The sequence below is a fragment of the Protopterus annectens genome, chromosome 4.part0 (assembly GCF_019279795.1).
Source record: "Protopterus annectens isolate FY-2018-M chromosome 4.part0, PAN1.0, whole genome shotgun sequence".
NCBI classification, from domain to species: Eukaryota; Metazoa; Chordata; order Ceratodontiformes; family Protopteridae; genus Protopterus; species Protopterus annectens.
In genome coordinates, this window is record NC_056733.1 from 1959424379 (window position 1) to 1959449826 (window position 25448).

Consider the following 25448-nt stretch of genomic DNA (forward strand, 5'->3'; position numbering starts at 1 on the left):
TTTTGTTTTGGGGTAGCGGTTGCTTGGGTGTCTGCTTTGGAGGTCTCTGCTGCTTAGGCAGATCTTTATTTAGAGCCTCCGAGTATGTTTTTGTGTGATTATGTGTTTGGTTTGCTGTCGTGGTAGGTCTATGTGAGACTGGAATTGTAGTGAGTGTGGTTTCCTTCTCCTCCTGATTGGTTATGCCAGTACTGAGTTGAGAGAGCTTAACCTCCAGTTTGGCTATATGGTTGCATCTGTCACATGTGTTGGAATTTGTTGGGAGGAGGAGAGGGTTGTTTGTGTACATGAGGCAGTTGTAACATTGCCTCAAGATTCCCAGATTCACCAGCTGGACCGGAGAGGAGATTGACAACTGACCTTTGGACATGCTAGTAAGTGTATGCTCAGTAATTGGTACTGCTGGTGAATCCAGCTCACATATGAACTGTTGTACTACCTGAAGCTGTAGGCCTAAACAGCACACTATGGTGTATGTTTACATTCCCTGATAACACTGTCTTGTGTGTTTCCTGTAATCTGCACAGATTACATACCTCAGGCGTAGGTATGTGTAAGTAGGGGCACACAGTACTATAAGGTACACAGGTAATATTCATCTGTGTCAGCATACATTTGTGTGTTGTATGTATGTCTGATGTCTGTGTAATGATGCCTGTACCATGCCCACAATCACATGTGTGTTACAGGGTATGTGTGTGTACCTAGCAACATGCATACTCTGTTACAGCAGTATGCCTGCTATATTAACAACCATGCACATATGTTAGGTAGGGGTATGGCATCAAAGACTAGGGTGGTTTACCGGTAATACTGTAAATGTACATTACATTCATTGCATTGGATGACATATTTCTTCATGCATTAGCTTGATATATACCCCCGGGGCGAGGTTGTGCATTGTATCCCAAACAGTGTGCCGACTACTGGTGTATACTGGTTTGCTATATGGAGTGTGGCAGGCACTGTCAGCCAGTTGTGGGCTGAGCACTGATATGTGGTATTGAACGTGTGCATCCTCTGATAGACAGATAGATGCTATATATGGCAGTTAAGTGATATCTGTACTTCATAATGTTAAGTGTGCCACATGACTTGCTCACACATATCGTTTAATTGTCTTCCAGGGTTATGGCTCATCAACGCAATCCGTCATATACAGCTGCGGAGGAGCAGGAAATACAGAATAGCCTGGTGCAGCACTATAACCTGCTTTTTTCCAGGGACAGCCAGCACCAGCATGAGCGTACTGCACTGTGGCGAGATCTTGTTCGCTGGGTAAATGACATAGGCATGCATAACCGGACATATGAGCAGGTACACCATCACTGCAGTGATTTAATTAGACATGTCCGGCGGCGTGCATCTGATATCCATAGGCAACAGCTTGCCACAGATGGTGGGGTGGCCATACATCCCTCCCTCACCAGAGTGGAGGAGCTGCTCCTAAGCATGGTGGCTCCTGGCCTACAGCAGCAACAGCATCACACATGTGTCATCATGGAGGCCAGAGCCACCCAGCAGGATGACATGGAGCGTGCAGGTAATCTGCCCTAGCTGTAGACTACTATTACGTGTAATGTTAGAATATGCATATGTGAGATGTGTACTGTGTGTTTAGCAGTTGTGCTGCCTATTGTGTGCAATACTGATATTTGGAATAGTATCTGTACACCTGTGACTGTTGACTGTTGTCCCACTGTAGTTTAGCACACTCACAGTAGCAATGCCACAGTTGTGGCCACTGACAAACTGTGTCATATTCTTGGATGTCCCTCTGGTGTGACAGCAGGACAGACGATACATGCTGGTGAGTGTGTTAACACTTTAATATTGGTAATGGAATGTGCATGTCATAGGTGAGGTGTAGGCCATGTACACGTAACACACCTACACATAATGCATGCTGTGCATGTTTGCTGTGAGACATCAGTCATCTCAGTAAAGTCAGTAGCTGCTTCAATCACATGCAATGCACAGTGTAGCAGACACAATTGTGGCAACACTGTACTGCACATTGGATATGCATAGTTGCTACAGCTGTACACAGCAGAACACATTCATCATACACAGTACACGAAAACATGCTACATTTGGCATTACCACACACCCATTGTAAGGTCACACTTCAGTATCCCACATGTCATGCACACACACACATGATGTACCCCAGGGGTAGAGGCCTATCATGGGGCTATGCATCACTCTGCAACACATAACAGAGTCATGTTAGGCAATGCTCCCTATTGGGCACCTCACACACCCATGTACAAGGTGGTTGTGTAATTGTGAACATAGCCACGGCACTGCAGTTCAGGTACAGCATGCCAGGTGGTGGTCTTGCACACATTAGTAGCTTTGAGTGATGATAAGATGCATGTTGATGATAGCACAGGGTACTACACCCCATCCAGTTACAGTGACCACAGTACTACTCATAGCAGTCATTGCTTTGCACCTCAATGTTGTGTGTGTGCAAACATATGCACCTATACACAATATGCATAGCATGTTGTGTGTGTGCTTACATATGCCAGTATACACAATATGCACAGCAGTCGCCATCCAAAGTGTCACATATATGTCCTTGAATGCTAGTGGGTGTATAGGTCACTTGACACACATTGGGTATGTGTGGTGTATAATGTTGCAGTCATGCAGCATGCCATGCCATGTCTGGCACTGACATATCTGCAATATGTCCCACACTCACCATAACCACTGTACATTGGCCATGTCGAGCATTGGGATTCCTTCATGTCAACATGCACCACTCATCCCGTGTGTGTACATAGCATGCATGTGCTACACCCGTGCCCACTATTATCTGCTATGGACACAGACACTGTACTCAGACATGGATATCTATGTGTCACACAGATAACACATGCAGCCATGGCATGTATACGTGTGAGTGATGGTGCACAGGGCATTGCAGAGCTGATAATACCTGCACAGCAGTGTTGTGTCCATGTACACATTGTGTTCCAGGGTGTAGCCAATCACTGAACAACTACACAGTTGCATCAAAGCCATGTATACTGCCATTAAATAGGGGCATCTACACTTGCACTGCATGGTCTTGTGCAACACATATTCTGCATGCTGACACGTGTGTGGTGACTGTTTACCCTGTGATACTGACACCCACCTTCACCCACTATAGACTATGTGTTGGATTGCTGGTGTGTGTGTGTATGTGCTGTAGTGAGGAGTGTATTAGTGTTCATGTGTGCATGTGTGCATGTGTTCATGTGTGCATGTGTGCATGTGTGCATGTGTTCATGTGTGCATGTGCTCATGTGTTCATGTGTGCATGTGTTCATGTGTGCATGTGTGCATGTGTTCATGTGTGCATGTGCGCATGTGTGCATGTGTTCGTGTGTGCATGTGTTCATGTGTTCATGTGTGCATGTGTGCATGTGTTCATGTGTGCATGTGTTCATGTGCAGACCGTAAAGTGTGTTTCCTGTCTTCCTCTCACAGGTGCTGAATTAGGGGTGGCCGAAAGCAGCAGGGAACCTGAAGCCACTGCCACGAATAGTGGTGATGATGAGACATGTATTTTGGCACAGGAAGGTTTGACAGGTTCTGTCGTTGGTCTGCCAATCGACAGTACACAGCGTTCATCCCCATCTATGTGCACACTCATAATGTCAATACATCCCTCACCACCGATGGCCATAGGCGAGGGACAGCATATGGTTGGCATTGACCAGGAGAGTGTGGTACCCATGGCACTTGAATCCCCTCACAGCAGCCATAGCCATATTCCTGGAATGGTACCACATAGGTGGAGGTCCAGGGGTTCTCGGGGGAGCACTGCTGGTTGTATTGCCCCTGGCAAGCATGCCCTCACAGGTCTTACAATGTCCAGTTTGTTCCGGGCTGTAATGCCGGCTCAGGCACATATGGAACGGTACACCAAGCAGGGACTTAGGGTGCAGAGGGCACATTACACCACTATCAATGGCAGCATCCATGACCTTGCCATTGCCATCCGGACTTACACCGAGGTCATTGATAGACACTGGGGGGAGACATGAGATGCCCTCCACAATATGTCTTCCATGAGCCAGGACCGTGCGGGACGGTTGTAACGTTGATACGGATGCATGCCAGCAACAGCAACAGCTGGCAGTGGTCGCGGACGGCCCACAGTTCACAGCCGCTCCCATAGTGGTAGTGCCAGTCCCAGCAATGTTGGGGCTGGCCTGTCCATTGACCATCCCAGTAGACCACGTGCATGTGGCTCTGGCCAATCCCAGCAGGGACATGGGTCCAGTCGCCATACCTCTGCCTTTGATGACGGTACCCAGTCAGGGTTGGTACCCGATACTGTCCGTAGCACCCCTGGCAGGCACAGGTACTGTGTCTGTGGCTGGAGACAGTGATCTGTACAGCCTAGTAGGTACAGTCAGTGGCTGTCCCACAAACTACCGTATATGGCAGCCACATGGTGGAGCTCTGTGCATGCAGACACACGCACATTAACCAAACAACTAGGGCTCACACATACACACACAGATTACATCAACATTGGCCCATGCTGTACTGTTGTCCCTCACACACACACACACACACACACACACACACACACACACACACACACTCACACATGTCGATTGGATGGGTCAATTTCAGGCTCTGGCAAACAACAAAACGCCCTGTGCATATGATGACACCTGTGTCGTCTCCTGTCATCTGTAACATTGATGGAGGAACAGGCTAACATGGTGCTGATGCACAGGGTGACAATATAGCAGTGTAGCAATATTAGCAAGTTGTCAACAGGAAAGTGTAATGACATCCTTGTAGGTATATCTGAGCAGACATTATGCATCAAAGCTCTGATTGTCAGTGTAGCATTGTTTACACCACTGTTAGGTCTGAGTATGTATTGTCCACCCATGTGCCACTTGGCTGAAGTGTAATGTGTTGCCAGCATGTGTTAGTGAGTGGACAGTACATGTGTGATGTGTGCAGTACAGATTAGCAAGTGTACATCTGTGAACATGGTGGGTGTGCACTGTCTGCATGTACGTGCATAGTGGACACATGGGACATGTGACATACCCTGTTGTACACATTGTTAACATCTCATAGTATCTTTCAATGGCCAGTATGCATTCTACTACAGTTATGTACTAACATGGGTAGACGTGTGTATGACATGGGTTGACACTATGCTGTGGGTGATACGGTTAATATCTGTCAATGATTTGCGGTCTGGTAGTATACACAACCTCAACAGCATGACTATAAGCAATCATTGGTTGATGTCCTGACAAATGACACACAGTCGTAGGGAACTCAATAACAGTTGGATCCTTCCAGTGCTACACTATAACACTAACCAGTGGTAATGACCGCCACCCATTCCTGTGACCACACCTGTTTGGCATATAGCCCCCTTAGGTACATGAAAACATGCTAGGAATGTGTCCATCCAAATCTGGAATTGCATGCATTGGCCTACAATGCATTCCCTGGATGGGACGCATATCCTACACAAGGGTATCATACAGACAGATACCTGTTGTCTGATACATGCTGTATAGCAGTAAGCCGACTATGGCATAGTCATCCACATGTACTATACATACTATCCCATCAGTACCACATAGGTGGTAGCACTCAACATGTATGTTGGGTACCAGTGTGTACATACAGCCTCATGTTATGTCATGTGTCCCTTGGTATCCACATATCCATAGGTATTGTGGAGTCCCTAGGTGTATCACATAAGGCATTAGTGGCCTGAATGCATATCCACAAGGCAGTTGTACACCTATAAAGACTGTCCATTATTGGCAGTCATTGTTGTGTATGAACATGTCTGACATATACCCCAGGCATATACCCTCTCTCACACTACACTTAAGTAACTGTCATGGGTGTGTGTGGCACAGATGACCTTGGCCACAGATCATGACAGTGGACGACCTTGTCACATACATACATATGTGGCCTACGATCTGAGAAGCAGCGGCACAACCTGTCAATGGAAACAAATGTATTCATGTAGTATGCAGTCTTCACACCTATGTACTGATTGAGGGGACATGTACACATATATATTTGCCACGCAGATACCTGATGTGTGCATTGCACTTACTGTTGTAATCATAATATGTCATACGATTGTAAAAGCAAAACCCACACCGCATTGACACATACACAGGCAGCATTTGCTGAATTCAAACCCCTACCTATGTTATGATACTAGAGAGAGATGCATTAACACGGCGCGCTATTTGTTTTATTGGGTGTTTTTTCTTCTCTGCCTGTATTTGTAGGATGGTGACATCATCAGTCTTTCCAAAGAGGAATGTACCTCTTTTAGTGTGTTTTCCCAGTCTCCAAAAAGGCACGCCTTTCAAAGACAATTGCACACATATACACACACCGTCAGCATTTGTAGGATTTAAACCCCTACCTAACTATGTTATGATACTAGAGAGAGATGCATTAACACGGCGCGCTATTTGCTTTATTGGGTGGTTTCCCTTCGCCGTCTGTATTTGTAGGATGGTAACATCATCAGTCTTTCCAAAGAGGAATGTACCTCTTTTAGTGTGTTTTCCCAGTCTCCAAAAAGAGGACTCTTTTCAAAGACAATTGCACGCATACACACAGTCAGCGTTTGCAGGATTCAAACCCCACACCCCCCACACATACATACAGTCAGCGTTTGCAGGATTCAAACCCCTACCTAGTTATGTTATGATATTTGAGAGAGATGCATTAACACGGCACGCTATTTGCTTTACTGGGTGGTTTTCCTTCTCCGTCTGTATTTGTAGGATGTTGACATCATCAGTCTTTCCAAAGAGGAATGTACCTCTTTTAGTGTGTTTTCCCAGTCTCCAAAAAGGGAACTCCTTTTAAAGACATTTGCACACATACACCCCCCACCCCACACACACACAGTGTTTGCAGGATTCAAACCCCTACCTATTTTATGATACTAGAGAGTGACACATTAACATGGCACGTTATTTGCTTTACTGGCTGATTTTCCTTCTCCTGCTGTATTTATAGGATGGTAACATCATCAGACTGGACATGGTAATGTGTGTACACTTTGTTTTATGCCATTCCAGGAATGATCCATGTGGGTCATCAGGTGTCAACAGCTTGAACAGGAACGCATAATCCTTACCTTGTGTGATCTATCTGTAGACACATTGACATTCCTTCATATGTCAACACATATTTATGCACAGCTTGTTGGTTTTTTGGGTACTACATGTATCTGGGATGTTGATAAAGGGCTATTCAAAATCTATGTGAGACATGTGTAGCTGTGTTCAGTGATTTATGTCCTGGGTGGCTGCCTTGCAAACAGTCTAGCATGTTTGGGAACCATGATCCGCACATGAACATAACACAGTTAGTAGGGTTGTGTGTATGTGAGCTTCCAATAGCTCTGTTTATGACTTCAACCATGATGGACTCCATGGCCTTGTAGATCAGACATCATAGGCGTACTGGACTGTACTTCCCATGGTGTGTTGTGCACCAACACTTGTGTGGAGTGCCATATGTTGCTGTAACACATTCAACAGTTCCACATCCTGTGTAGGGGGGGAGGCTCAGCTTACTGTTCAGGTGCAGGATCTGTTTGTTCTGTAGTTTATGCATGACACATATTGGGAATCAATGTATTCCACTTGCTGCCATGCTTTTGGCATTGGGGGTAGCTGTTCATCCATTCTACATGTGATATCTCCTGGTATGATGATATGGACTATCGTCAGTGGGAGGTGGGTCTGTATATATGAGCCTGTCTGTCAGGATGTCGGCATTGTCAGTCAGGTACAGTTGGCCCTGACTCAGGACATATATGGGTGTACATTGCTATATATGACATAGCTGTCGGAGGTGTCATGATTCATTCTGGTCTCCTTCTCAGCTACTCTTTACAGAACACCAACGAACTTGAGCACTAATCCCTGCTATACTCTTTTACACACTTAACACCTTACTGATCCATTGTGATCTGGCTACAGTGTATGTCATCATAATATCCCAGCATGTCCAGGGGTCGGTTTCGTTTGTAGTCTCCAGTCCAGCTGGTGAATATTTTGATGTTGACACAATGTCACATCTGCCTCATGTACACAGACAACCCTCTCCTCCTCCCGACAAACTCAGATATATGTGTGAGATGCACCTATAGAGACATACAGGGTGCTGAACTCTCTCGACCTATGACTGGCACAGTCTATCAGGTGGTGAAGGTAACCACACACCACATATCAGTCTCACATATCCTTTGGCGACAGCACTCAAACCACATTATCACACATAGACATACTCAGATGCTGTGAATTAACTCTGCCTAAGCATCAGAGACCTCCACGGCAGGCACACACCCAATTGCTACCCCACTACAATACCCACATATCACATAGTTCACAATGTCACTGTGCCATACAGCCACTGCCTTTCAGGCTAAACAACTCACCTAATACACTTGTAATAGGTGACACTTATTGTCAGACACACTGACATACCACTCACCAGCCCAAACATGGGAATAGTCACTTTGGGCTGTCTGTCGGTGCCAGGATCTGCCACATAACACATGCAGTCAGGTCACTCCAAAGCAAGTACAGGACTGGCACCATCATTGTCCATGCTGGTGCCTAAAACCTCAGATGTTACTCCCTGGACCACATGACATGCTACATGGAGGAACACTCTGATCATGTAGCCCAGGCCAGTATGACCCTGACCTTGTCTAGCATCTTACACCCACCAATTAAGATGTCACAGTATACAGACAAACATATCACGTTTAACAGTTGGCTAACAAATTGGTGTCATTCATAGGGGATACAGTGTTTGTCAGCCTGTGGTGACATGCTTGACAAGCCATGTAGCTTCAATATGGACAGCTTGCACCTGTCACCCTTGGACCTTCGAATGCTGGCTATGGCTCTTGCTACCACCATAGTGCATTTGTTGAGCAGGGCTCAAAAGACAAACCCACCTCCATAGACATTACAGGTTAAATGACACTAAGGGTAATGCTGCTCAACACCAGATGTGTTACCCTCATATTGTGGCCACTCAGGACTCTCCTCAGTATGGAGAATAGTGATATCTGTGCACTAACAGATGCCTAGTTCAGGCTCACATATGCACAATAGCACTACTAGGTTATGTTTCATACCATGCTTTCTGACCACAGGACTTGGAACGGACAACACAACTAGGGGGAGTATCCATATACATCACAGATACACACACCTCCGGGTTAGTAGCACTGCACAAAGCATCACAGACCATACATATACAACTACCATTGTGCAAAACTGCCTTTCAGTTTGTTGCCTGCTACAGACCACCTTCCAATACTCAGGAACCACACTCGGCATTCCTGGAAACAGTGGAGAATATGAAGGTCTCCACAAACACCATTATATTGGGTGACTTCAAATACACAAATATTGACAGGGGATACTACTCAAGCTCCAACACCCTTGCCCTGCAGTCTCTACAATTTGTAAATTCATATGCTATGGCACAACCAGTCACCACAGCCACAAGGGGGAATACATATTGGACCTGATCATCACCAACATGGGGACTCTATGTTCCACACCAGCAATATACCCCTCATTGGTAAGGTCAGAACATACATATATCTCACTGGGCATACATATACCCTCCACACACCCATCCAGGGTAATCTGGGTGAACTTCTCATGAGCAAACGTCTCACTTCACCAAAGCAAGGTGGTATCCTTCAGAGACCCTGAGACAGTGGCAAATATGGCTCCGACTGCTGAATCCTTTACATACACATTCTATGGACATGTAGTGGACTGCATGGATTGTGCTATCCCAAATAACGACAGGACTCACTCCTCCAATGGCAGGGGACCTGTCTGGTAAACCCCAGCCATTAATAAGCTGTACAACATCAGGAGGAAGCTATTACATGATAGAGCACAATCCCAGATGGGGAAAGCATCTGTGATCTGTACTAGCAGACAGCTACGATCACTCATGAACTTATCTAAGGGCTGCTTCTCACAGACAATTGCACCAGACACATAGGACTATCACAAGGCCATCTTCAGTTATGTCAGGATCCTGGGTGAACACTCACTGATATGCTGTGAGTTACTGCATACTGACTAAACTTACCCTGAACCCACTGGCATTACCAACATCCTGGCAAAGAGGTTCAGTGGAGATGTCTCCCCCCCATCCCCCCAGGGAGTAACTATCCATCCCAACAGAGTGTAACCTCCCCTGACATCACACAGTAACAGGTGAGTGCTGCACTCCCCAAAGCATACATCACAGCATCAATGGGACCAGATGGTGTCCCGGCATGCATCTTACACGAGCTTCATGACAGACATAACCCTCACATTGCATCGCTATGCAATATCAGAGTTACTACAAGATATGTACCCACAGATTGGCATACAGCGACAGTGGTCCCACTCCACAGAGTTGGTGCCACAATGGACCACAGACAATATTGCCCTATAAGACTAACTAGCCTGTTCTGCAAAGCTATGGAGCGTATTGTCATGGGACTCATACACATAGACATCGGGAATCTACAGACACTGTGTCCTACACATTTCAGCATTGTTGTGGGCAGATCTTGCCTCTTGAACATGTTTGTATTCTTTAGACATTTAACAGGTCCATCGACATAGGGACAGTTGTCCACACAGCCTACCTGAACCTTGCACACCCCTTCCACACAATAACCCACTGGGCCATTATGCATAGGCTCACCAGCGTCGATATGGACACATATCTCACATGATGGATTGCTACCTGGATCAGGGATAGCACCTACAGGGTCAGAATTGTAGGTGCCATGTCTGACTATACACCAGTTACATGTGGCGTTCCACATGGCTCAGTCCTGGGACCTCTCTTGTTCAGTATATATTTGTCTGACGTACAGGCTACCACAGGGGGAATATGGCTGACCTTGTTCGCACTTGACTGCAAACTGGGTACCATAATCAATTCTCCAGCTGCCACATGCATACTCAAACAGGGTCTCACAGAGATGGATGACTGGTGCCTGAGCCATGGCCTACAGCTAAATGCCATTAGTTGCATAGTCATCCCCTTTGGGAATAGCAACATGCCTACGCATTACCACATAGGTAGTACTCCATTACATATGGTAGGAGTTGTTCGGTGATTGGGGACATGACTTGTTTGTACTGTCGCCTTTGACATTCACGTTGCCAAAGTAGTTGTACAGACCTTCTATATAAGCCACCTTATCCCATATGGCTTCACATCTAGATCGAGTGAGGTCATTATGCCCCTATACTCAACACAACCATGCTTGGTTACAATGCCACATTTGGGGTGTACCTTACCCAACACCTGCAGCAACTGTACTGGCCACAGAAGTTCCTCACCAAGCAGATGTAGGGACTCACATGGATGACCTGCACAGTTCAGATGCAGTAACTCCAGCTATACTCAGTCGCTTACCACCTACTCGGATATGATGTGTGCCTGTTGTTTACAGAAATACCCAACCCAGAATTACTGGACATGCTCCACCTCAGGATATCCAACTCCCTTGGAGCTACACACTCCAGGGACATATACCTCAGCACAGATGTTAATAGGACATGCTGGAGGGACAGATTCTTATCCCAGGGCCTCCACTCACTCCAGATTGTGATCACAGTTTCACATAGGCAGAGACACCCACTGACCACCTACAGGGGACATCTTGACAGCTGTATGGGTGATCGTATGTTTACCCCTGGGATATCTTCTGTGTCCCTGCTAGACAGAGGCACACTAGCCTAGACATACATGGGCTATCTTGTGTGACGTACTATTCACTGGCACAGTGTAGTAATCTGACAGGGTTGCAAAAGCCAAACACACTCTGGCTCTAGGGCAGATAGCCTACTATCGACCTCTGAACCTATGCTTATGTTTGGGATGCACAATATTTATTGCTGATACTGTTTGCAGGTCTTTATCATCTTTGCTTTCCCAGTTTCTATGAACAACTTAGGTATCTACAGAACATATTTGATTATGACAGGGTTCCATTATATTATATATGTGTCTGTTGTCATGTAACTGTGTGCACAGGGCGGATTGTTGGATAGTGAGAGGTTCCTGGGTTAACACATGCAACTGCCAGATATGTGTGGCCCTCTGCTGTACTCAGACATGGCCTAAGTGTGTGAGCATGCCCAGCTCAGGCTTTCCATGTTTTGTTGCCTGACATTTGTCTCATTTATTCAAGTGTATGAGCATGCCCAGTGTGACCTTTCAGTATGTTGCGATCTGAGGTCCACTACATTTGTGGATGTGTGTGAATATGACCAATATTAACATTTATACTGTGTGTGTGTGTGTGTGTGTGTGTGTGTGTGTGTGTGTGTGTGTGTGTGCGTGTGCGTGTGCGTGCGTGTGTGTGTGTGTGTTGGAAGTCAAGTTCTGTTCTTACTGCAGGACTCACCTTTGTGTCATAACTCAACAGGGATTATGCTGTGTGTGCAGGGTTTCCATGAGATGCTTTGCATAGACTTATCAACATTCCTTCATACTGGCTGACCACTGCAATACTGTCATGGTTTAGTGGTTCAGTGCTTTAACTATAGTGCACAGTATCCTGGGTTTGAGGCCCATCACTGCTTTATATTTTCATACTGAGCAGACCAGACTGCTTAAGGGCCAGTTATGCAAATATGAGCATGTTGGCTTTTGTTCAGCTATGCCCTACTTAGACCAGGCTTGTCCAACATTGCTGAATATTCACCAACTTTGCTGGACGTTGCCCAATATTACTCAACATTGACCACAGTTGCACTAGTTGGTGTGTGCAATTCTGTTTGCATATACTACATGGTGGTAAATGCTGTTTAGCACTGCTTTAAATTGCTTAACACATGGCAATAATGCCTCGGGTGGTGCTGCAGGGCTGCCTATGTTGGATGCACATACTACACTCCCTGTACATGTTTGAAAGCAGGTAGTGTCAACTTAGGCATCCCTTTTACTATGTGTGCGAGTCAGAGAGAGGTATCATTTCCAGAGTTCCTACTGAGCCAGTGTATGTGCTATGCGTTGCCTCTTTGCCAAGGCCAAAGCATACTGGGCACGCCTCCTTCTGCCTACTGGGGCAGGCTCAGGTTGTTCCTCCTCCGAGTCACGCTCTGCCTGTGATGACCTGGAAATGGTGGGGGGCTGTTTGGCCCAGGCCTATGCTGGTCCTGCTGCAGCTGTTTTCGCAGGATCATATTATGTAGCATAGCACATACCATGACAATTTGGGTACATGTAGTTGGTGAGTACTGCAAGGCTTCACCAGATGTGTCCAGGCACTGGAACCGTGACTTGAGCAGCCCAAACATACGCTCGATTACATTTCGTGTTTGTGCGTGTGCCTTATTATGGCATTCCTGTTCAGGTGTGTGCTTTTTTCCCACTTTTCTGAGATTTAAAAAAGTTCAAGTTACAGGCTTGCTGTTCTTGAACTGCTTTGTAAGTTTTTGTGAGGCCATTTTTGCTTAGGCTAAAGGAAAGTCTCTCTGTTGATCAGTGGCAGTGATAAACATTGAGCTGCTTCCCTGCCCCCCGTGGGAGTGGTTACTGACTTGAAACTGTAGTTTTATTGGCCAAAAAGGGTCATTTCTAAAACTCCTTCATCTTCCTCTCTTAAAACCTAGTTGCCTCATGGTTTTGGTGTCTTTTCAGGCTTATTGGCTGTTGGTGAAGCACCCACCAAGAGGAGAAAACGCTGAGAGAAGAAAGGAGCCACTTTTGAGATTTTAAGTATTTTTCCTCTGTTTATTTGATACGTTTTCTGCAAAGCTGCCTAGTTTGAGCATTTTCTGGCTTGTTAAACTTGATTTCTGCATTAGTAGCTGTATTTAGAGCACAACCAAAAGCTGTATACTGAATTTCCTGTTTGCACTTAATTTTAAAATCGTTTTTTTCTCAAAACTTGCATATTTTCTGTCTTTGACCTAGCACTCTTGTGTGGGGTCATTTACTGCACTTTTATAACTTGATATTACTTGTGAACCTCTGCTATCTCTGAAAAAACAAAAAAAAAATCTTGCTTTTTCCCACTTTTCTGAGATTTAAAAAAGTTCAAGTTACAGGCTTGCTGTTCTTGAACTGCTTTGTAAGTTTCTGTGAGGCCATTTTTGCTTGGGCTAAAGGAAAGTCTCTCTGTTGATCAGTGGCAGTGATAAACATTGAGCTGCTTCCCTGCCCCCGTGGGAGTGGTTACTGACTTGAAACTGTAGTTTTATTGGCAGTTTTGGGTCAATTCCTGGCTCTTTCCAGCCCCTGCTATCAAGCACGCTTTAGAGTGCTTTAGCACGATTTAGCGCGGAGTTGGTTTAACTAGGTTAAACTTTTTCTGGCTCCATAAAGTCTGTTCTTCATTTTTTCCCTTAGAACTGCTCTACTAGTAATCTAAACAGTATATCCCTTAACTAAAAAGCACAGCACTTGTTCCTAAAAGCTTTTACTTGTCTTAAAAGCATCTTCTTTTCAGGTTTAGCACTTCTGTATTATACAAAGTCCCTCACTAACAACCCCCCCCCCCCAGGAGTACCCACTTCCTTACTAAGTCCTCTCTTATTCAGTTACACCCCTAACTTCTAAATTTCTCTAGCATGTCGAAGGGCCAGATGCTGGCGTCCTCTCCTGTCCAGTTGGTGAATTTGGGAATATTGAGGCAATGTTACAATTGCCTCTTGTACACTGACAACCCTCTCCTCCTCCCACATAACACAAATACTTGCGAGAGATGCAGCTATTTAGCCAAACTGGAGGCTGAGCTCTCTCAACTCAGGACTGGCAAGACCAGACAGGAGGAGAAGGCAACTACACACACCACAAAACCAGTCTCACATAAAGCTCTCACAACAATGAATCAAACACATAAACACACAAAGTCATACTCGGAGGCTCTGAGCAAAAATTTACCTAAACAGCAGAGGCCTCCAAAGCAGACATCCAAGCAACTGCCACCTCATGACACACCACAGGCAACACATAAACCACAAAATCAGTGTGCAAATCAGTCACTGCCCTTTAGGCCAAATACAACACCAAACATACTTGTCATAGGTGACTCCATAGTCAGACACACTGACGTCCCACTCACCAGGCTGAACAAGGAGAGAGTCACAGTAAGCTGCCTATTGGGCGCTAGAATCCGTCACATAACACAAGCACTTGGGTCACTCCACAGCAAGTACAAATATGACACAGTCATTGTCCATGCTGGTGTGAACGACCTGAGACGTACCTCCCTGGACTACATGAAAAGAGACATAGAGGAGCTCTCTGATTATGTAGCCCAGGCAGGTATGACCCTGACCCTGAGCAGTATCCTTCCTTCACCAAGAATGATGCCACAACATAGAGACAAGATGATCAGCTTTAACAATTGGCTTAATTTCTGGTGTCATTCAAAGGGGATCCAGTGTCTGTCAGCCTGGGATGACATGCTTGACAAGCCATGCTGCTTCGCAAGGGATGGCTTGCACCTGTCACCCCTGGGATTCCCGATATTGGCTAAGGCTCTTGCCACCCCCATAGTGCCTTTTTAGGCAAGGCTCAAATTCTAAACCTACCACCCTAGAAAACAAAAATGGGAAGAAACTAAGGGTAATGCTGCTCAATGCCAGAAGTCTAAATCTCAAAATGCATGCTCTCGAGGCCCTTCTCAGTATGGAGAACATCGATGTCTGTGCTGTGACTGAAACCTGGTTCAAGGCTCCTGAGAGCACCCTTGCACTATCAGGTTTTACCTCATATCATGTGTTCCGGCCCCAAAACCCGGACCACACCACAAAAGGAGGGGGTGTATCCATATTCATCAAGGATACCCACACCTCCAGGTTGGTGGCAATGCACAAAGCATCGGAAACCATCCAGGTGCAATTAACCATAGGCAAGTCTGCTCTACAATTTGTAGCATGCTACAGGCCACCCTCTCAAACTCAGGAACCCCACACAGCCTTCCTGAAGACACTGGAGGGTATAAATGTATCTCCAAACACCATTATATTGGGTGACTTCAACTACCCGAATATAGACTGGGAACATTACTCAAGCCCCAACTTTCTAGCCCAAAGGTTCCTGAAGTTCATAAATTCAAATGCCATGGAACAACTAGTCACCATTCCCACAAGAGGAGAAAATATACTAGATCTCATCATCACAAACATGGGGACAAAATGCTCCACACCGGAAGTATATCCCTCATTGGTGAGATCAGATCACAAACTTATCTCACTGGAAATCCACATCCCACCCCCACCCCAAACAAAAAAGAGCACAGTGAAGAACTTCTCTAAAGCAAACTTCACACTACTCAAGACCAGTGTGGTATCCTTCAAGGCCCCCAAGCCAGTGGAAACCACAACCCAAGCTGCGGAAGCCCTTACAAATGCCTTCTACGAACACCTCCAGGACTGCATTGATCAGACAATCCCTAATAAAACCAAGATTCTTTCCACCAAGGGCAAACGTCCAGTCTGGTGGACTCCAGCCATAAACAAACTTTACAATAAGAGGAGAAAGCTGTTACATGATAGAGCAAAATCCATAAAAGAGAAGACACCCTTGATCATTATTAGTAAAAAAATACGAGCACTCATAAAATCATCCAAGGCCAAATTTGAGAGAAAAGTTGCAATAGATTCAAAAGACAATCATAAGGCCTTCTTCAGCTATGTTAGAAACCTGGGTGGAAACTCCCAGATATGCGCAGAATTAGTCCAAAATGATACAAAAATCACTGAACCCACAGACATTGCTAACATACTGGCAGACAGGTTCAGTGCAAACTTCACCCCCCTCTCCCCCCCAAAAGGAGAGATAACTATCCCAGCGGAGTGTAGCCTCCCAGATATCTCTAATGCGCAGGTGAAAGCTGCTCTCTCTAAAGCTAAAAACACAGCATCAATGGGACTGGATGGTGTCCCCGGCTGTGTGCTACATGAACTCAACGAGGAACATAACCCGCATATAAGGCAGCTGTTTAATCTTAGCCTTACCACAGGATACGTGCCCAAGGAGTGGCGTACGGCAACTGTGGTCCCACTCCACAAAGGCGGTACCTCTACGGACTCTGGAAATTACCGCCCCATGAGCTTAACAAGCCTGGTCTGCAAAGCTATGGAGAGGATCATAATGGAACTCATAAACAAAGACATAGGGGACTTGCAGGCATTGGACCCGACCCAGTTTGGCTTTGTCAAGGGCAGATCATGCCTTTTGAACTTGGTCGACTTCTTCGAAACAGTCACCAAGGCCATTGATGAGGGAAAGGAAGTCCATACAGCCTACTTTGACCTTGCAAAAGCTTTCGACACAATACCCCACTTGGGTATTATAGAGAAACTTACCAGCTTAAATGTAAACCCATATGTCACAAGATGGGTTGCAAACTGGCTAAAGGACAGAACCCACAGGGTTAGAGTTGCTGGCGCCATGTCAGACTCCAAGCCGGTCACAAGTGGGGTCCCACAGGGCTCAGTCCTTGGCCCCCCCTTATTCGGCATATACTTCTCAGAAGTACAGGCAAACATAGGAGGACTATGGCTGACAAAGTTTGCAGATGACTGCAAACTGGGCCATAGTGGAAAGTACAACGGACACAGATATCCTTCAGAGGGGTCTCACGGAAACTGATAACTGGTGCCAGAGCCATGGCCTGAAGTTAAATGCCAAAAAATGTATAGTCATACCTTTCGGAAAAACAAGGTAACCCCAAGCTACCATATAGGTGGCAATCCATTAAGCACAGAAGAGGTTATCAGGAGCTGGGGACCCAGGTTGACAGTGGCCTTTCTTTGACACTCACATTGCTAAAGTGGTTAGAAAGACCTTCTACATTGCCCACCTGATCATGAAGGGATTCACATCCAGATCAAGTGAGGTCATTGTTCCTCTGTACTCTTCACTTATCAGACCAATGATCGAGTACAATGCCCCATTCGGGATGTATCTCACCCGACACCTGCAGCAATTGGAGAGACCCCAAAAGTTCCTCACCAAAAGGATAAAGGGACTCCAAAATCTGTCATATGCTGCCAGACTGAAGAAACTCCAGCTCTATTCAGTCGCATACCACCTGCTCAGAGGTGACCTGTGCCTGACATACAAGGCCATGTCCAACCCGGAATTAATGGACATGCTCCACCTCAAAAAATCCAAATCTACCAGATCCACTAGAGCAAGCGACTTATACCTTAGCACGGATATAAATAGGACATGCTGGAGGGATAGATTTGTCACCCAGAGACTCCCTATGCTGTGGAATAGAATCCCAGTCCATGTGAAGCAGAGCACCTTGCTGGCTCTGTTCAAGAGAAATCTTGATCGGTGGATGGGAGATCATAGGTTTACCCTGGGAATCATCTCTGTGTCACTGCTGGACAGAGGCACAACAAACTATTGGGCACAGTATTTTTTAACATAAGGGGTGGCGTAAGCCACAAAACTTTGGGCTAGGCTTATAAATGCCTTAGGGCAGATAGCCTAGTATAAACCTATGAAACCTATGAAACCTATGAAGGTTGTCATCAGCCACTGCTCCAGTGCATAGCCAGCAACCCCCACTAGGTGACCATGTGAGATTTCCCCATTGGCAAATATCTGGTGCAGCTGCATCAGATGCCAGATATGGGAATCATGGTAGCTTTCAGGGCATCCAGCACACACATTCAGTATTATGCCCTGGGCATCACACATGACTTGGCAGTTGATGGAGGGGAAGCCCTTGCGGTTGAATTAGACCCTACCCCACTCACCGGCTGGTGCTTTGATGCGTATGTGCCTGCAGTCTATTCCACCCACTACCTCAGGGTATTCCGCTATTTGCTGGAAGAGACGCATATTGCTGGCCAATACCTCACAGGAATTGGGGAAATATACATGATCACTGACATGTGCTGACATGGTATCCAGGAACTGGTGCAGTGCCCTAGATGCTGATGCCTGTGATATCCCCATCATATCACCAGTTGGTCTCTGGAAGGTACCTGTTGCTAATATTCATAAGCCAACAAATACCTTGGTTTCCACTGAGATGGGTTCCCCTCTGTTGGTTCTGTGTGTGAGGCATGGCCTACACAGCTCAACAATTTGCTGCAAAAGGTCTCTGTCCACTCTATAGCGCTCCACTCTCTCCAGCCCATGTAGCCCCTGGTAGGTTACCCTGGGCCTGTACACTCTTCTCCGTCTCCTCACTGTGGGTTGTCCAGCAGCATTTCCATTGTCACCACCCTCAGCATGTTGAATATGTCACCTTATAACAGCAATGGCAGCCCCTAGCATTTCTTTGTCTCAGTAAAGCTTTTTCAGTTTTCACTTCTATTAGCTTACTGCAGTGTCTCTTGTGAGAAACATAATGGACTGTTGTTTGCAGAGTTTTAAGTGCTAGGCTGGGCTGGGCTAGTGTACTGCCTGTGTAATTGCTTGATTCTGATAGTTTTTACCTGCTAGCTCTGCTAGTACTCCCTGGTAGCTTCCTACAATTTGTTGTGCTTCCTATTTTCTTTCAGTTTACTCGGGGGGCAGCACCGCGCACACAAGCGCAAACACACTCACAGCAGTTCACACGTGCGCACACATGCTTACACGGTCTATAACTTGCTTATTTGGGTTAAAACACGAGCACACCAGCATAAACACGCTTACAACACTTTAAACTGCCTTATACATGCTTAGTCCGGCTTAAACACGTGCACTCACGCTTACACGTGCAGACACTGTCTTACTCAGGTTTACAGGTGCGCACACGAGCGCATACCCACTCAGCAAGAAACTTTGGTGTTATTCATGGCATACACCTTCCATTTCTTGCCTTTACCTAGCCTACCTGTTGACACACCTTTTTCAATGATGTGTAAATGACAGCTGACACATGCCACTCTGCTCCAATGAGCTTCCCTTCTTTCATACATACCCCATTCGTGATGTCACCTATCTTCTACTCTGTTACTCCCCTTATCCTACTCCTACACTCCACTGACTGTGCACATTTGCTATGTAAACCTGTGATTCACTATCCTAACCCTCCTTTGCATAGGATTGCCTACTAATGCTTGGTTACATCTCTTAGACTGTGCTTCCCCCCTTAGCAACCTCTACTCGGTGGCCATGTTGTCTTCAGCCTGCCATTCCCTTTCATTGTTAATTAACAATTTAAATAAAATCCACATTTGTGGGTTTTAATTTTTATTTTTCTGGTTTGTAGAGTGCAGCCCATTTGTGCGACGCTGCGCTAAGCTTAAACATCGGAAATCGGAGGAAAAAAATAATAATTTTTTTTTCATATTGCATCAGGAAACATTGCCATTGGCCATATATTTGACCATTGGTGTGCTTCCTGCACTGGATGCAACCTTTATTTGGAGCTGTCACGGCTCCATTTTGCTATTTGCAGAACAGTACTCAGTTGTCAACTGAGTACATTTCTGCAGATGACACTGCTCTTACTCGGACAGGTTCGGGTTTCCTGAATCGCAAATCTACCTCATTTGCATGCCTTTCGCCTGCAATTGAGGTAATTTGCATAACCTGACCCTGTCCATGTAAGAGCCATTTTAGGAGCTCTCTTGCACGCCCCTGCAGGCTGTTCCTGGATCATTCGTCTGACATGATGGCTGCATGGAGTCTTACTCTACTCTTAGACTCCATGCAAGCCATCGTGAATCCAGCCCGGATTAAACGCAATGTCTTACTCTGTTCACGTCAAAGACCTGTCTCTATACTCGGTATTATACAGATGTCTGAGAGGTGATCCTTGGTCTGGTATTTAAGGAATGCACTCTTTTGAGGAATCTTTTACAATTCTGCAAAATGAGCAGCATCAGAACTAATAGATTAAAAGACCTAAAATTTTCTTGCAACATAAATAGGACATGTTGGACAGGGATATGTTTCACACAGGTTCACCATCCATTATTCGAACCAGAGTTCCTCTGTATCCCTATTACTGCGCAAAATAAACCAATGGATGGGTAATGAAAATTTCACCCCTTGTTTGGCCCCTGTGTCTTTGATGGACAGAGGCATTCAGTAAATCACCCCTTCAACATCAAATATGAATCAAACGTGTGGGTCACATTTAGGTTGCATTGCCAGGCATTTAAGGGCTTTTACTAGATCGTTAACATAGTATATACCTATGAACCCATGACCCTATGAGATCACTTTCCAGATGCAGTGAACTCGTCTCTAGGTAAAGGATAAACATACATATTTTGTTTTTCAAAGCCCATGGAGATATTTAAACATCAATCAGAGACCATAGCAACTCTAGACAAATTCCCACAAACCCACAGAGAAGTATATTTGAACTCTAACTTACCCTTAACAAAACAAATTATCAGTTTATTGTCTCTTACTACCTGTTTTGTTTCCAGATGACCACAAAAGATTACTGAATGCAGGTTTTGTCAAAAACACATTTTGATAACTGATTTTAGCTATTCATTTATAAACTTGTGCACCTCAACTTCAAACGTTGGGTATGCACAAAGATTCCTACACTTACTAATTGATAATTTTGTAGATCAGTTATTCGACTGTCCCACAAGGAGGTGAAATATTCTATACCTTGTCCTTACTGACACAGTCCAGTCATGTATTATACCTATAGTATTACCATTCTTTGTTGGCTCAGACCATCAACTAGAGACAGAAATTAGAACTGATCAATTAAGGACTTATACATAAGATAGAAGAGGTCACTTAAGGTTAATCATTTGTGAACTGAGGGGGTGGAGCTAGGAACTAAACCTTCTATTTAAGGGGTAAAATAAAACATTTCAGAGCTTTATTGGAAAGGTTAACACAGACTCTGCTACTCTTTGCTGTGAGGGAAAAGTTGGTTTGCTTTTTATTTGTTGTATTTTGTATTAGTTTATTGCCTTTTTATATTTTGAGTGCTGTGATTTTTTTTTACCTTGTGTTTTGCTTGTGTTCTGCTTTTAACTGCATATTAAAACTTCAAAAGGCACCACAGCTCTGTCTCTTGTGAGTCAGGCAGACATTTTTCCCAACCACCCCCTGACCATGTCACTGTTGTGTTCTTAAATACCACTGTCTTCTAGTTCCCTGCCTCTTATGTTACATTGACTATATATCTCATTTCCTCTCTGCTTTCACTGGTTTGTTTGAGTAAGCACAAAATTATCATTTTGTGAAATCGCTCCCCTTCAACTATTTAAATTTGTTGGCCATTATACGGTATTCCATAGTACCAGAATACAAAAGTGATCACCCCCCTTTCAATCTATCTTGCTGTTTTAAAAATAGTGACTCTCCACTAAAACTTAACTTTTTACACAGATAAAACTTAAGTTACCTACTTTTCTAGTGCTCACTGCAGTGTTTAGGATAAACCATTTTTTTTTTTCATCTTACCTTTAAGCATCCCTGTGACTAGCACTTGCTCTAATACCTGCTGGAAAGCACTAGGAAGCCTTAAACTGATACAAGCACTCAACTCTCCTTATTAATAAGGAGAAATTAATCATATGCACTAAACAGCCTATAATTGAAAAGTACTTTGCTAAGGTAAGAGAAAACAGCTCCTGTACTTTTCAAAAAAAGCACAAAACCAGGCATGTCCAAAGGTCAGTTTCTGTTGATTACTCCTGTCCACCTGGTTAATTTGAGCATATGGGGCAATGCAGCAATTGCCTCATGTACACAGACAACCCTCTCCTCCTACCACCCAACACTACAACCTGTGAGAGATGCACTTACATAGCCAAACTGGAAGCAAAGCTCTCTCCACCCAAGATTGTGCTAGACAGTCAAGAGGAGAAGGTTAACACTTACACTATACCTCAAGCAACACATAACCCTTCTAAATTCACACCACCAACACCCACACATAGCAACATTAAATCCACATATGCAGAGGCCCTTAACTGTAACCTGCCCAAGCAACAAGGACCTCTGAAGCTGAAACACAGACAAACACCAATCACAACCAAAGTGTCACATAGTTCACAACACCAGTGTGTCAACCAGCAACAGCCCCAAAGGCAAGACAACGTACCTAACACTTTAGTCATAGGTGACTCTATAGTCAGGCACACTGATGTCCCACTCACCAGGCTGAAAAAGGAGAACGTTACAGTCAGCTGCCTGAATCCTGACTCTATAGTCAGGCACACTGATGTCCCACTCACCAGGCTGAAAAAGGAGAACATTACAGTCAGCAGCCAGAATCCGCCACATAACTCATGCACTCAAGTCACTCCACAAGTACAAATATGACTCTGTCACTGTCCATGTTGGAGTGAATGACTTGAGACGTACCCCCCTGGACTACATGAAAAAAGACATGGAAGAGCTCTCGGATCATGTGGCCCAGGCAGGTATGACCCTAGCCCTGAGTAGCATCCAGCCTTCTCCCAGAATGATACCACAATATAAGGACAAAATGATTGATTTCAACAATTGGCTAAGCTTTTGGTGTCATTCAAAGGGGATCCAGTATCTGTCTGCCTGGGACGACATGATCGACAGACCACGATGCTTTGCCAGAAATGGTCTGCACCTGTCGCCCCTGGGATTCAGGTTACTGGCTAAGGCTTTTGACACCTCTATAGTGCCTTTTTTAGGCAAAGGTCAAAGGAAAAAAAAAACACCACCGTAACAGGTACAAGTATGCAAAATCTGAAGGTAATGCTACTCAATGTAAGAAGTCTAAACCTCAAAATGCGCTCTTTTGAGGCACTCCTAAAAATGGAGAACAACGATATCTGTACAGTAACTGAGACCTGGTTCAAAACTCCAGAGATCACCCCTGCAATACCAGGCTACAACTCTTACCACTCTTTTCAGCCACCAAACCAGGATTGAAACACTAAAGGTGGAGGAGTGTCCATATTCACCAAGGATATTCACACCACCAGGTTAGTTGCCCAACACAATGAGTCTGAAATTCTCCAGGTGCAACTAACACGAGGTAAGACTGCAATCCAAATTGTAGCTTGCTACAGATCCCCCACCATGCCCCAAAATTCTCACTACACCTTTCTAAACATACTGGAAAATATTAATATACAACCAAACACCTTAATACTGGGTGATTTCAACTACCCTGCCATTAACTGGGAAAACTACTCGTGTACCAACACCTTTGCCCAACGGTTCTTGGAATTCATAAATTCCAATGCCATGGATCAACTAATCCATAGTCCCACCAGGGGCTCCAATATCCTAGACCTGGTCATTATCAACATGGGAAATCAATGTTCCACACCTATGGTCACCACCTCGTTGGTCACGTCAGACCATAAGCTAATCACCCTTAAAATCCACATCCCACCCCCACCCCCCAGTAAGGAAACCTCCATAAAAAACTTCTCCAAAGCCAACTTCATGCTACTCAAGTCAGAAGTTACAAACTTCTTGACACCCATGTAGACAGGAACTGAAAATTCGACTGCTGAGTCCTACACTAAGGCACTGTATGGGCACATCCACTCATGCATGAATTGTGCCATCCCAAATTGAACCAAGATGCTCTCCTCCAAAAAAAAGGAAGCCAGTTTGGTGGTCCCTGCCATAAACAAACTTTACAACAAAAGGAAGAAACTGTTGCAGAAAAGAGGAAAATCCCAGGATGCAAAAAACTCCCTTACCAGCCTCAGTATGAAGCTGTGATCCCTCATAAAATCCTCCAAAGCTAGTTACGAAAATAAAATTGCCAAAGATTCCAAAGACAACCACAAGGCATTCTATAACTATGTCAAGAATTTAAATGGCAATGCTCAGATCTGCTCTGAGCTACAACAGAATGGTATTAAATATACTAATCCTAAGGATATTGCCAATATCCTGGCAGATCGATTCAGTGCCAACTTCACCCCCCTCTCACCCCCTAAATGGTCCATCTCAATACCGTACAATTGCCAAATTCCGGTAATAACTGCCACACAGGTAAAAAACACACTATCCAAAGCTAAGAATGCAGCATCCATGGGACCAGATGATATCCCAGGCTGTGTACTACATGAACTACAAAATGAACTGGTACCTCACCTAAGTGTCATGTTTAATCATTCCCTCATCTCAAGCTTCGGGCCCACTGAGTGGCACACAGCTACAGTTATCCCACTCCACAAGTGGGGATCCACCTTAGATCTCAGGAACTACCGCCCCATCAGTCTGATGATCCTGATCTGCAAGGCCATGGAATGTATTATCATGAAACTTATAAACAAAGACATTGACAACCTTAAAACACTGGACCCCCCCCCCAGTTTGGGTTCGTGATGGGCCTATCTTGTCTCCTGAACCTGATTGACTTCTTCAAATCAGTTTCCAGAGCCGTGGACAAGGGTAAGGCAGTCCACACAGCCTATCTGGACCTTGGCAAGGCCTTTTGACACCATCCCCCACTCTGGAATCACAGATAA